Raw genomic sequence first — 13,273 nt, forward strand, 5'->3', positions numbered from 1 at the left:
ATCACTCTGGAAATAGCTAATTATACCATTGTTTAGTCCTTTTAGCGTCTCCAGTAATACTTTTTCTCTTTTTTTTTTTTTCCTCTTTATTTTGCACATCAGCATCTGCTGATTACGGAGTTTGAAATGTGGTGCACTTTAAGGAGAAAAATACCCCACAGCAACGAATGCCCAGTTAACATTGCTGTCTATGCTGTAATGACCCAGAAATAAACGTAGGATTTGCCTAGAATATTTTTATTGCGCTGCCACATTTGTATTTTCCACATTTGCTGGGGGGGTGGTTCTAGTCCTGTGAGTTGGTGTCCCTTTTCACTTTTCACACCTCATCTCAGTTTGGAGACTGTGAAAAGAAGCTACGTGAAGGCACCATACTTTTCCCAGCACCATGGACAGCGCCCAGCTTCCCCTTCCTTCTCCCCTTGGCCAGAACCCCAAAGTTCCGGCCTAGCGGGATTCCTTGCTCCAGCCACTCCCACGCCATCGGATATTCTCTTCTGAAACCTCGGGATCTGAGCCCAAAACAACAGTGAGCTTGAAGACTATAGATTGTGGGTGGAGAGTCTTGCTTGCTCCCTGCTCGGTGTTAATCAGAGCGCCCAGAGTTGACTCTCCGTTTGCCCGCGAGTCTCCCAAATTTGCATCTAGTCTACGCCAAACGTAGCTCCACCCCGCAGTCACTGCCCTGGTAAGAGGTTTTGCTCCCCCAGCCCAAATTTCTTGGACCAACTTTTTACCGCTACCACCCGTTAGCTGGCAAGGTCTGTATCAACTCTGATTTAAAGTGTCTCTGCTGGGACCACTTTATTCACAGGCCTATAATCTCAGTCGCCACAGATCTTTGTTGAGAGGGAGAGAGGGAAAGAAGGAGAGAGAGGGAGAGAGGGAGGGAGGGAAAGGAGAGAGAGGGAGAGAGGGAGGGCTGGAGGGAGGGGGGAAGTGCACACCCAGATCCTCCAGCCCCTGGTCCCATCACCCTGTTGGTGACTGAAGCTGTCAAACAAACTGGAGCGCCTAGGCGCTGCTTAATCACCTCCGGAGCGAGCGAGCAAGCGGAGCTGCTGCAGGCTTTTGGCGGGACGGTCAGCTAAAAGCCTGACAGCAACTTACTTGACGGCATCAAAAAGGGACACCTCTGGCTCTGGCTCCTACTGCGACTTCTTCTCCTCTGCAAATCTCAGTCCTCTCAAGGGATTTTTGATAAATCTCCTTGTTTGGCGTTTTATTTATTTTGCTTTGTTTCAATTATCGCGTTGAGCAAATTGCAGTGATGGAAGACAACTGACTTCCGTGTGGCATCTGGTTCTTTGCATAGTCTCCCTGGTAACCCCAGCCACCACTCCTAAGACGAGTTGACTTATTTCAAACCCAACACCTTTGCTGCCTTGGAACGCTCGCCTTATTTTATTTGGCTTTGAATGAAATCTCTCCCCTCTCATGAGAACACAATTCGCATCTTGCGCTCTTGTTCATCTTTGAACACTGGGGTGTTCAAAGCAGGTGAGACTGCCAACGGGCTGTATCTATTAGTCAGTGGACAAACACTGCTCCAAACAAATTAGTGCAAACTTCTCAAGTAAAAGCGATGAGAAAGTGAGCCGGGTGAAGAACCCTGGTGCCTTTCCTATGCAATACCCTGAGCAAACGGATTTCAACGCTGCTCTGGATTACATGAAGAATGTGATACATTTCAGGAGAGAACTTTTCTCTACCTGTCAGAACTACAATTGAAACAACAGTGAGTTTCTCAGCTTCGCAGCAAGTTAGCGGCAAAACACCATGTTTGTCTTTTCAAAAAGACACACAAATAAGTGGTTAACATCCACTAGAGTGCATTTCAACTTCTTCTCTCAGAGCTGCTGTAAGCAGGTTCCTCTCTCATCCAACACTGCTCTCACATGAACTTCCCCCTCTGCAAAATCACTCCTTAGTTTGCCCTCCTCAAAGAGAATTTCTCCCTTAGTTTGGCCATTAGTTCAGTCTCCAGAGTGATTGTGTATAAATTCATGCCACTAGAGAAACTCATTCATGGTGGAAGTTGTTTAAACTAGCAGCTGGACCCTCTATGGAAACTCACGGAAACTCACGGAGCTTTAATGCACTTTGGCAGCTGGAGTGTTCAGAGCTACAAGGAGACCTGTTGAATCTTGGTGACTTGAGGGCTCATTTAATCTGAACTTGAGCACTCCCCGCATCTGAACTCACAGCTCAGATAAATATTTATAGATGTTTGTAAATCATTGATCAGTGTAGTTTTTCTATGAATTGAATTTCCACCTTGAAATTGTTTTATTCTAGTCTTCTGGGGTTCTGGAGCCAAGGGGTCTCTGGTGCAAGGAAAGGCACAACGTTGAAAACAAGAATTGGAGAGACTTGAGGTGATAGTAAATCCATTGAGTGGGTTTGGTCTCAGTATGAATGCCTAAGGATCTTTTTGCTCCATGCAAGCTTTCCTTTATTATTAAGATTTTTTTAGCATCAAAAAAAAACTGTATTCCTAATTCAATTTCAAAATGACTTTTCTGGTGATTTAAGTAAGTTAAAAACTTCCATCCATACATATATATTTCAAGATGATTTTTGCCAGAGAAAACTAATTTTTTTAAAAAAGGTATGGCTTAGTTTCTATATTTCATAACATTGAGAATATAAATTAGTAATTCCTCATGAAATAAATATCTGAATCAACATTTTGATGCCTGTCTGTGTTTGGTGAAACTTTATACCTTCCTAAACCTTCCTAACACTTTCAAAACATAGATGTCTGGGTTGCTTTTTTCCCCCCCTTTTTTAAAAAGTATTTAGTCACAGTGCTATCCTATAATTTCTGATGTCCTAACCATTTTTGCCCCTCAAATCTTTTAAAATTTCTTCCACCTTGACTACTTGACGATGTTAAATACACAGTACTTAGAGAAATATATTTTATACATTACAGAAAAATAATGGTTCTTCAATAAATTGGGGAAGGCAGTAAGTTCTATTCTTTATTCTTTGGGAAGGAGAAGTACACATTATAACTACCAAATATCAATAGGTGTTAATATTAATTAAAATGTGCTGGGAAGATCATCTGAGGGTAGAAGGAATGCAGTAGGTCCCAGAATCATGAAAGAAGTTGTCTGTGTTGCTGCACTCCTGAATTCCACTTCTGTAACTTGCCTAAGGAGCTATCTTAGAGACTGGGGTTAATTCTGAAGTTTTTTCACTGGGTCCCTTACTACTCAAACTGGAATTCAAATAATTCAGTTTGAGAGGCAGCTGGGTAACTGTCAGAGGTTACTTCCCTTGGAAAAAGCACCATGATTTTAGCCTTTTCTGATAATTAAAGGCTTTGTCCTGTGCTATGGAAAGAAAATCTTTTCATAAGTGAAACTTTCAAAGAACGTTAAAACTCTGAAGTTTGCATCAGTTTTTAAGTGAGTGGGTCTATTAGGGTTATGCATTTGATATTGAGCAATTCAATATTAGAGGGGGTAAATAGATTCAGTTTATAATATATCCAAATTTTACAACTACATATATTTCTGGAAAATAGCACCTGACTACATAAGAGACTAAATAAACTAGTGTTTCAGGAAGGTAACAAAATATACAAAGCCTTTCAGTAACTGCTTAGAGGAAGATTTGTAGACATTTGAGTACCTAGTGATCCTTGGAAGTCCAACTCACTTAAATTTAAATTTTCAGGATCAACTCAACCTTGAAAACATGAGAGCCATTTGCTTAACTTAATCTGGAACATATGTTTGCAACAGTAGCAGGTTTTGTGGTGTGTGGCTGGGGATGATCAAGTTGTAAATTTTCCTCTTTAGGTTTCAGCGCCTGCTGATTTCAGCCTAGCACCTAGAGAGAGACTTTGCCCAATCTTCTCCAAAATCAACCAAGATTTTATAAAAGGTTTCCAAGACGATTAGCTCTGGATGTCACTAACATCCCCAAAGGTAGAATATTTGTATACAAATCCATTCCCAGTGCCCAAACCCAAGTTCAGCCCCCACCGTTAAAGAGTGTTATGTTTATACAAATATGCAATGCTCTCCCTGGTGAGCATTTCCTTAGCCACCATCACCTGCAGCTCCCACTGTAAAGTGTAGCTGCACAGAGGGCAGTGGATGAAATGACATCTTCAGCCAACAGAGCAATATATAGGTCCTTCTGGCTTATCTTCATTTTTCTATCAGAAAATTAGAGCTATTTGTTTGTCTTTCTATATGTCAACCTGAGTCCCCTCAACATCTGAAAACTGGCCACAGTTACATTCTAGAACCCACAAGCCATTCTTGTAACTTGTGTGGCTTTTTATTTAAAAGAAAAAAAAAACTTAAATGTGTGTCTGTAGGCATTGATTTTTAACATGTAGGGTTTAAAATCAAACAGAATACATTGTACATCAACTGGGGACACCCCGTGATCACAAATGGACATAGTACTGAAGCCAGTGTTGGGGTACAGGCTGACTTCTTGGACTTTGCTGATGAACACAGAGGATTTTAAATGTATCTGGACTTGCTGGTTTATCTTCTTCCTGAAACCCTCTAAAAGACTTATTGAGGAAAACTTCAGGTGCTTTTTGAAATGTATCAGAATAAGTAAGTGATCCACAAGTATGCCATAAATTCAGAGGCAAAATTTTCCCTATATTTTATTATAAAGATTAAAACGGACAACTCCCACCTGGACGCTGCCGTAATACAAAAGAGAACAAGGATGGCAAAGGCAATAATAAAATAATTAAAATAATGACATTACCAGCACTGTGCTAATCGAACGCCCCAAACTAGTTCAGAGTGGTGCTAAAAAGCCACTTTATTTCTGCATTGAAAGGTCTTGAGACACCGAGCGCCATCTAGCAAGCAAAGTTAGAATCTAAGGGAGTCTGTGTCGAGAGCTCCAGGAGACCAGCGGATGGGGAGAGAAATGGCAACTTGAAGATGTACCTGCTGTGATTTAGCCACAAGTCCGTCTCACTTGAGAGCAGCATCACCTATGGGTTTCTGCTCTTTTCCTCACTAGCCAGCTCAGACAAACTCAACTTCTGAGGTGAGGTGGTCGGTTTCTGTCTCAAGCTAAAGCTAAAAGATAACTCCTCACTGGATTGCTTATTGTCTTTAATTAGAATTGGCAGCCTCTCCCTCCCTCTTTCTTGCATCCCCCAAATCAGACCACCGTCAACTGCTTTGGCACCCTCCTGTTGAGAGAGAGAGAGAGAGAGAGAGAGAGAGAGAGAGAGAGAGAGAGAGAGAGAGAGGCTAAAAACCCCACCTTGAGCTGAAATGACTCCCAGGGCCTCAGCACAAAGGAGAGAGCATTCCTGGAAAAACCTAGCGGAGCAGCAGAAGTCGTTGTGAATGTCTAAGTCTGCCCAGATGTCTCCTGACAGGCAATGTGAGATAGCTCTGAGTGACATGCACGCTACTCAGACTTACTTAACAAGCTACAAATGATCCTGGAAACTGAGTGATGCTATCTAAATATAAATAATATCACTTTTATTCTTCTTCGGGCAAGCTGGTCTTTGCTATTTTCCTTTAAATGAAGGAAAATTCAAGGCTGCTAGGATGTTACACAGCCACCCCTGTTGGTTTGCAGCTAGGGAATAAAACTGCATTTTTCAGTTTTCGAATTCGGAATGTTACTGAAGTATATGAATATCCTTGAAAAGTGGGCTAACAGTACAACTTTAATAGAAAGCTTACAGGCATGCATATGAAGAAAGCAAAAAGAAAACTAGATATAAGCATGAACCTATCTTTCCCTTTTAAATCCATGGCTTTCTATTTAATAGGTTAAAGAAGTTCCCTCAGCAAAATCTCTCCTCTAAAGAACTGATAAACCCTTTTTTTGGTGATTTGATTTCAAGCCTGCAAAAGGAATCTAGCCTTAACTCTTCCTAAATTTTCTGTTATTTGATATTTATCTCTGCAAAAACACACATTGGTTCACACTATATTTAGGATGGAGCAATAGAACTTGGGATTTATATTGTCCCCTCTCCCCACATCTCCCACAATGTCCCGAAGTGAAAAGCTTTATTTATAACAAGGCAAAGATATCTAAAAAAGAAATACTAAAATATTAGAGTTTAGCTTAATGCTATTTGCATGCCAACTTTTATCATAACAAAAGCATGCATAACAGATACAAAATAATAGTTGCCTTTATATTTTAATATGTTATTTGCTGTGTAAAACAGCCACATCAAAAATAAAAGCACCAGACACAAATATGCCAGATATGCTCATTATATTTTTTCAGGTTAAAATTATTTACAGAAAAATATCCAACAACAAAATAACCACAGCCTACCCAACAAACTAAACCAGTAAACAGAGATGATTTTAGAACTGGGCTTAACAATTTAGAGTCTACACCAGCTGTTCAAAGCCTCCACGTTTCTTAGTTTCTTATGCCTGGAAATATGTAAGATTCTGAGAATGGATTGTAGAGCCCCTCATGGTGTCTGCTCTCTTTTCTCTCTCTCTGCCTGAAGTTAAGGGAAATGTTGTCAGAAATGGCTTGCCTCTGGATATCCACAAAAATCTAAGTGTGTGTGTGTGTGTGTGTGTGTGTGTGTGTGTGTGTGTGTGTGATGTTAAATAGCACATTTCTCCCATCAAGATCTTCTTAAACATGGAAGCTTCTCCTAGACAGGGTACCCAGCTGTTTAATTTAACATTGATTTATTGCTTTTAAAAGTAAATTTACACACATGCCAGCAGCGCTCCGTTTTGTTTCCCCAGACTCTGAGATTTATTTTCTACTTAGCGCTTGTCTGACAAAACAATGTCCTTTAACTTTATTACACATCGACGAGGAAATCTGTCTTATTTTTGCTCAGATTTATTGCTGTGTTACTAGTGGGGACATTTGTGATCCAAAAAGACTGAGGTCCAAAAATAAGTAGAAAATTAAGTAGAGTTGAGCACAAAATGGTAGAAAAACAACAACAACAACAACAACAACAACGACAACAACGACAACGACTAGGACAATTATTAAGAATTTGGCCCAACATACACCAACTGGCTGGGGAAGGTAGAAAGGAGGGCCCAGGTAAACAAAGTAGCCAAGGAAGGAAAGAAATCACTTTAAAGGACAGTGTTGATGGGGGAGTCATTGAATCTCAGCCCTGTAGTATCACTAGGTTGTTAGTTAAAATGTGTCTGAAATTAGAGAGCAGGGGGCTTCATCTGAGTGACTGCCCACCCAATGGCCACCTTACCTCCAAGAAGAACTCCCAGCTAGCACTTGTGGGTGCTGACTGAGCCCAAGGGAATTGGGTGGACTTTGAAGCAGCTTTTGTGGTACACTTCATCTACATTTGGGTTTTCTTTAGTCCCCAATAGAAAGGCCACTTTTCTTCTTTTCACAGATAAACTGTCTTTGTGTCCTTCCTTCGCTTCACACCCTTTGAAGACTTCTCCCATCAGCTCAAGAGCAAAAAGGAGGAGCCGATATAATGACCAGCATATTCATGATAACAACAACAAATGTGAGTTCAAACCTGCTTTAAATGTCTCCCCCTCTATAAGGCAGGGTCTTTCAATCGGAAGAAAGCTAAGGTTGGGAAAGAACATAGTAATAGTGTTTCTAAATGTGATGAAAGCAGGCTTTGAAGAAATCTTCCTGTGAGATAAGGTTTTCTTGTCCATCATGATTTCTCATAGAGACATCTAATATCAATTTACAGGCTTTCCAGTGAGAAAATGTGGATGCTGTATCCTTTCTGTAAAAAGTCAAGATGTGACCAGATTTGCAATTAGGATGAGGGAGAACTTTTAAGATGTTCCTTTTCTTTTCTCTCCAGATATAAGCATCTTTCAGGATCCTTGGGTGAGATCCTGACTCCTCCACTGCTGCTCCAGTAACTGTGTGCACGAAAACACGCTAACATGTTGGCTGCAGAAAATTTTCCCAACCCAAAATGATTTAAAAAAAAAAAAAAGTGAATGGCTCACACAACTGAAATCACATCAAGACATGTTTGGCCAGGCACGAAATAAAAAGAAAGGAAAATGCAAAAAGAAAATATATATATATATATATATATCTACAAGGGGAAGAACTGTGAAACACTGAAAATTCTATTCATATTAGGGCGCCCCCCTCCTCCCCCCACCCGTTTGCCCTTTGAAAGGGGGTCCTGTCATTCAGAATGAGCTGTTTCTTCAACTTTCCCCACACCCACCCACCCGCCGGCCCTGCTCGGCCTTGCAGCCCTGGCCCACCCCGCGGCCCTCCCTGAGCGGCACACACAGTCTTCCAAGTGCTGGAGAGACGGGGGTGCAGGTTCTCCTCGGCTGAGCCAGAGGAGAACTTCTCACCCCGGCCCAGCCCTCGCCCGCGGAGGGCCCGGCAGTTCTTTTAAGTCAGGAATCCACCAAGCACCCTGGCTGCCCGCCCCTCCCGGTTGCGGGACAGCGACGCTGCGCTCGCTCGGCCGTCACGTGGCCGCGCCCGGAGCCCCCGCAGGGCCCTTTGTTAAGCACCTCCGTCCCCTCGCAGGGGCTGGGGCCGAGCGGCGAGACCCAGAGAGAGACCAACTGGACAATCACGCGACCCTTGGTTTTGCTTCGGCTCGTAGTGAAGGCCCTGAAACACCTTGGGTGGGTGCCCCGAAGCACTTAACAATTCAAGATTCCCAGACCTTTGGGGGAAGCTACTTGGGCCACCTCCAAAGTTTCGAACCAAAGGCACAAAGGGCCTAGGGGCCCAGTGGAGGGAGCGCCTCTGATCACGGGGCATAACTAGTGGGCCGACTTTTCTCCTTCCCATTCCACCTTCGGCTCTCTTCCTCCTACTGCAGTCCTTACAAGGCTCAACGACTCGGTGGGTGGGAGTGTGTGTGTGTAAAGTGTGTGGTGTGTGCATGTGTGTGCAACCAGGTGGAAATTTCAAAGGGCATATCCGACACTTGCAGAGGATGGGCCATGGACTGCTGGAGAGTTTCCGTGACTTACAGGAGAGGAAGCCGAGGGTCAGGTCTGCTCTAAATAGAACATCTGCAAAACAGTCTAGCAGCTTATTCGACGACAACAACAACAAAAGCAACAAAAATCTAGCTATTTACTGTAGAAATGGTTTTTTTTTTAAGCCGCTAATGATTATAGTTTCCACCCCTTCCCCCAAAAGGCCAAATCCTAATGAAATAATTCAAAGGTAGGCCTCATTTCCTAATAGTGGAAATAAATAACAAAAAGAGCCCAACTAAACTTCCCAGCCCTGCCTTCCTAGGGGTCTGGGAACCTTGCTGAGAAACTAGGTAAACAAGATGAGCGAAATGCTAGCTAGATGAGCGAAACTAGGTAAACAAGATGAGGCCATAAAGCTAGCTTTACATATAGTTCTGCCTGGATACACAATTAAATTACAGTAAATTCCTCTTTAAACAGTAAAATATGGAATGCTCTTCAGAATTCAAATATGTCTAGGGTTAAGTAGTTTCTAAGATGGGTTTGAAACGGCTTGTGTGGAGAAGCAACCTTTAAGCCCTAAAACTATTATAAATATGCTAATCATCTGGGTGCCAGTTTTTCTCTACATATTTCTTTCTAAAATGAGGAAAGCATTCATAAAAAGCTACTTGGCACACTTTATTTTTGGAAAGCAGATGTTAATTTTTTCACGTATCATTTTATGACCAAGTACATGTGTAACGTTGGAAGGCATCCAGAACGCCTCTATTATTTGCTGAATGACTGTTAGTTGAAACATATTATTCTCGGCCTAACCACGATATAGGTTATATCAATAAAGTAAACATCTGTGTTTTTTTTAAATCAGGGGAGGGGCATAAAGAGTTAGTATAAACGACAGAAGATGAAAGAAAAAAACTGAGTTTGAGAAAGAAGACGCACCTGTGCTGTTGAGAATGGGATATTTATATTGTTCTGTGGAAAACAAAGTCCCCCCAATCGGGCACTCGGGGATATTTACATGGTGGGAGATAAAGTTGAAAGCCTTTCCCGGCGAGCCAAATGGGATTCTCCCTGAGGCCTTCTGCGTGGCTAGATAACAGGTACTGAGCGCTCCTGGCGGCTGGGGCCTTCTCCTGCCGCCCCGCCCTCCCCCTCCTCTCTCCCCCCTCCAGCTCCCTCCCAAGGCCGGCGGGCTCGGAATTCCCAGGCACCGCGGAAATTTCAGCGGGGTTCCCAGCCGAGAAGTACGCTCCGGAAGCGTCCTCATTTGCCCTGCGTCGCTCGAGGACGCCGGCGCCCAGGATAAGCCAGTGGCGTGATAATTAATGGAATACAATATTTATGGCCCCATGTATTGACTCCGAGGCAAGTACGCCGCGTAGACAGTCCGTGGGGGTCTGGCACACAGGGGGCGAGTGAGCAAACATAATGACCGTAGTACTTACGTCTATCCGGTTTGCTCACTTAAACCCGAGGTATGTAACATCGTGATAAATATTAATATACACCTCCACAGCCCCTCAGCACCGCCATTCTAAACTCCCCTTCCTGAGTGCTGCCCTTTCCAAAAAGGCCAGAGAGGAGGGCTTGAACATAAAATGCTGCAAATATGAAAAATAGGTCACCAATAAAATTGGTCTCAGCATGGAGTGTAATTGCAACAAAGTACCGCCGAGTAAAACCGAGGAGGGAGCTGGCTGAGGCGGCACAGTCGCGAACCATCTGGTGTGTATTAAAAGCGGTGCTGTAAATATTGCTGAGAGCTATTGCATTATCGGCTTCTATAAGTGCACCGGGCCTGCAAGCTTTCCTTGTGTTGGAACATTTAGACCGGGTGGAAGCAAGGAAAGGTGCTCCATCATTCACCGTCGGATACATCGGGCTTTACCACTTTGGGTGGAATTTTGGCCAAAACGTGTCAAAAGTACATCTCCATCATCTACCCCTCCCAACACCCCTTCCTCTCGTCGCAGCTCCCCTTTCTCATTTTCTCTAGCTTTTCTCCTGCTCCCATCTTCCAACCCCTCCTCCTCTTTCCCTACTCTCCAAGGGGATAGGGCAGGCACTGCTGACGTCACTCACATCAGTAAAAGAGAGTAACTGTTTGGAGGTGGGTGGGGGGATCATGTGTTTTGCAGCTCGGTGCTAAATTTTTGCCTTTTTAATAGAAATGAGCCGCCCAGCATGGGTACTCCTTCTGTTCTGAAGCTAGTAGCCGTCACCGCTCCCTTTTGTGGGGTGGTCCACAAGGTGCGGAGCAGAATAGTCCTGTGCAGGGGTCTAGAGTCAGAATCAGCTCTTGCATGAAACCAGGGAAAATGAGACTCAAAGAGCAGGAGTTCTGGGGAGGATTTCCCACCGCGATGTCCAAGCCGGCTGGAGGACTTCTGGCTACGAGGCAGTTTTGGTTTGCACCCCGGAACTTCCTTTCTCTAGGTCGACGCTTCATAATCCCGCCCCCCACACACACACTGAGTTGCCACACACAGCACAGCTAATAATTTCCTCGTCACATCACTTTTCTGGGGGAAAACAGCTCAGGTCTTCTCTTTCCTGTTGAGACCCCGTATTTAAGCACTGCAATTACGCTCTCATCTCTTCTGAGCCCCCCTCTCCCCACATTACTCAACTCCACTGCTAGGAGCTACCTCTCTGTTGTCCTACAGGGATCACTTTCTCCCAGTTGGCCGGGTCTCACTCATTATTCCTACTTCTTGCCTCCCACCCCTTTCCCTTCTCTTCCCTCGCCCCTCTCACCTGTACACTCAGAACAAACCTGAGACTTCGGTGTGGGCAAACCTGCGGCCGTCACAGTCCAGGCTCAGTCAGCAAATAAATAAAATTCTTACTTTCTTGGTTTTTGGCTGCGGGCTGCATTCCCCTCCGACGGTGGCCTCCTGTAAGTATAGGAGCTATATTTCTTCCCTGGGAGACATTTGAGGGGATTTTTTAGTTGGAAGTTTGTTTCTGCTGAGTTACTTTGGATCCTGGACCAGTAAGTGAGGGGCCAGGACCAAGAGGCTCTGAGTGAAGTGCAGATTGAGACATATCCAGTTTCTTCTAACAGGATCATTTCGTGTGGGAGGTTGGACACAAAGTTTGCACTCGTGACTAGCATTCCAGTGAGAGACGTGCATATTTTAAAACAACAAAGCAGGCTGGAAAGAAGGCCCAGGAGGAGGGGGGAGCTGGAAAGAAGTTACTAAGTGACAAACATCTGTCAACATGGGATAATTTGTACACTCCAGTGCAAAGCTATCTGGCCAGCTCTGTGAAGTTCAGGGAACAGAATGTGGGATAGTACGGAGGATACATTTTGTCTCTGGGAGACCTAGTTTTTTTTTTTTTTTAAGACCCCACTTCATAGCTAAAAGGACAGTTAAAACTGCACAAGTATAAATTTACAATTAGGTTTTCTTGAGTTAATAAGGAGTTATGGTCTATGAGACTGTTGGAAGAATGCACTTTGCTTTAAAACAATGTGGAGGGGACATAAAATAATAAGCAGTGTGTAGGATACCAAGCTGAGCAGAAGGAGAGAAACAAAGCTCAAGTGGCCCATGGGCTGGGTCCCAGTAATCGGTAACCAGTAAACCGCAAAGCTCTGCTTCCCACGTGTATGGGAGCCAAACACATCAACATCCATCCCTCTCCTGGTCAACAAGGAGGAATGGCAAAGCATTTCCAGGAGGATTGTCTCTTTCATTTAAACTTGGACTTTCAACAAGCGGGTGTTACACAGAGAGAAAAGCAACAACACAAATAAAGTTGTTAAAAGCAGTTGGTCTCTCACCACACACACACACACACACACACACACACACACACACACACACACACCCCAAGTCTCCTAACAATCACATAGCAGTTCAGGCTCCAGCTTCTACTGAGAAATCTTTTTCTCTTCCCTCTTCCAGATCTGAAGACAAAAGGAGAAAGGGCCTGGTGGTGAGAGGGGTATCTCTGTTGGTTGTCAGCACAGGTCCATGGGTTAGGAATGCTAATGAGCCTCTTGGCCAGCTCAAGACTTGGTTCTTGCTTTCTCACACACTGATGCTCACATACACTGGGGTCCTGCAGGCTGGCTGACGGGCACACAGACAGAGCATTCTGCCCGACCCCTGTCTCTCTCGCCTTTTTCCTCTGAGCCCAGAGATCGATCGATCGCTGACCCCACCATTAGGCCAAAGCTTTATTTATCTGACCATACAATGATATTATCAGCCTTAAATGTTATATACATCAAATGTCTTCCTAAATCAACACAATAAGTTAGATTGCAGAGACTAGCTTAGTCTGTCTTAAAGAAACCCCTCATTCATTCATTCATTCATTCATTCATTCTCTTTCTC

Source organism: Micromys minutus, assembly GCF_963924665.1.
Source record: "Micromys minutus genome assembly, chromosome: 11".
NCBI classification, from domain to species: Eukaryota; Metazoa; Chordata; class Mammalia; order Rodentia; family Muridae; genus Micromys; species Micromys minutus.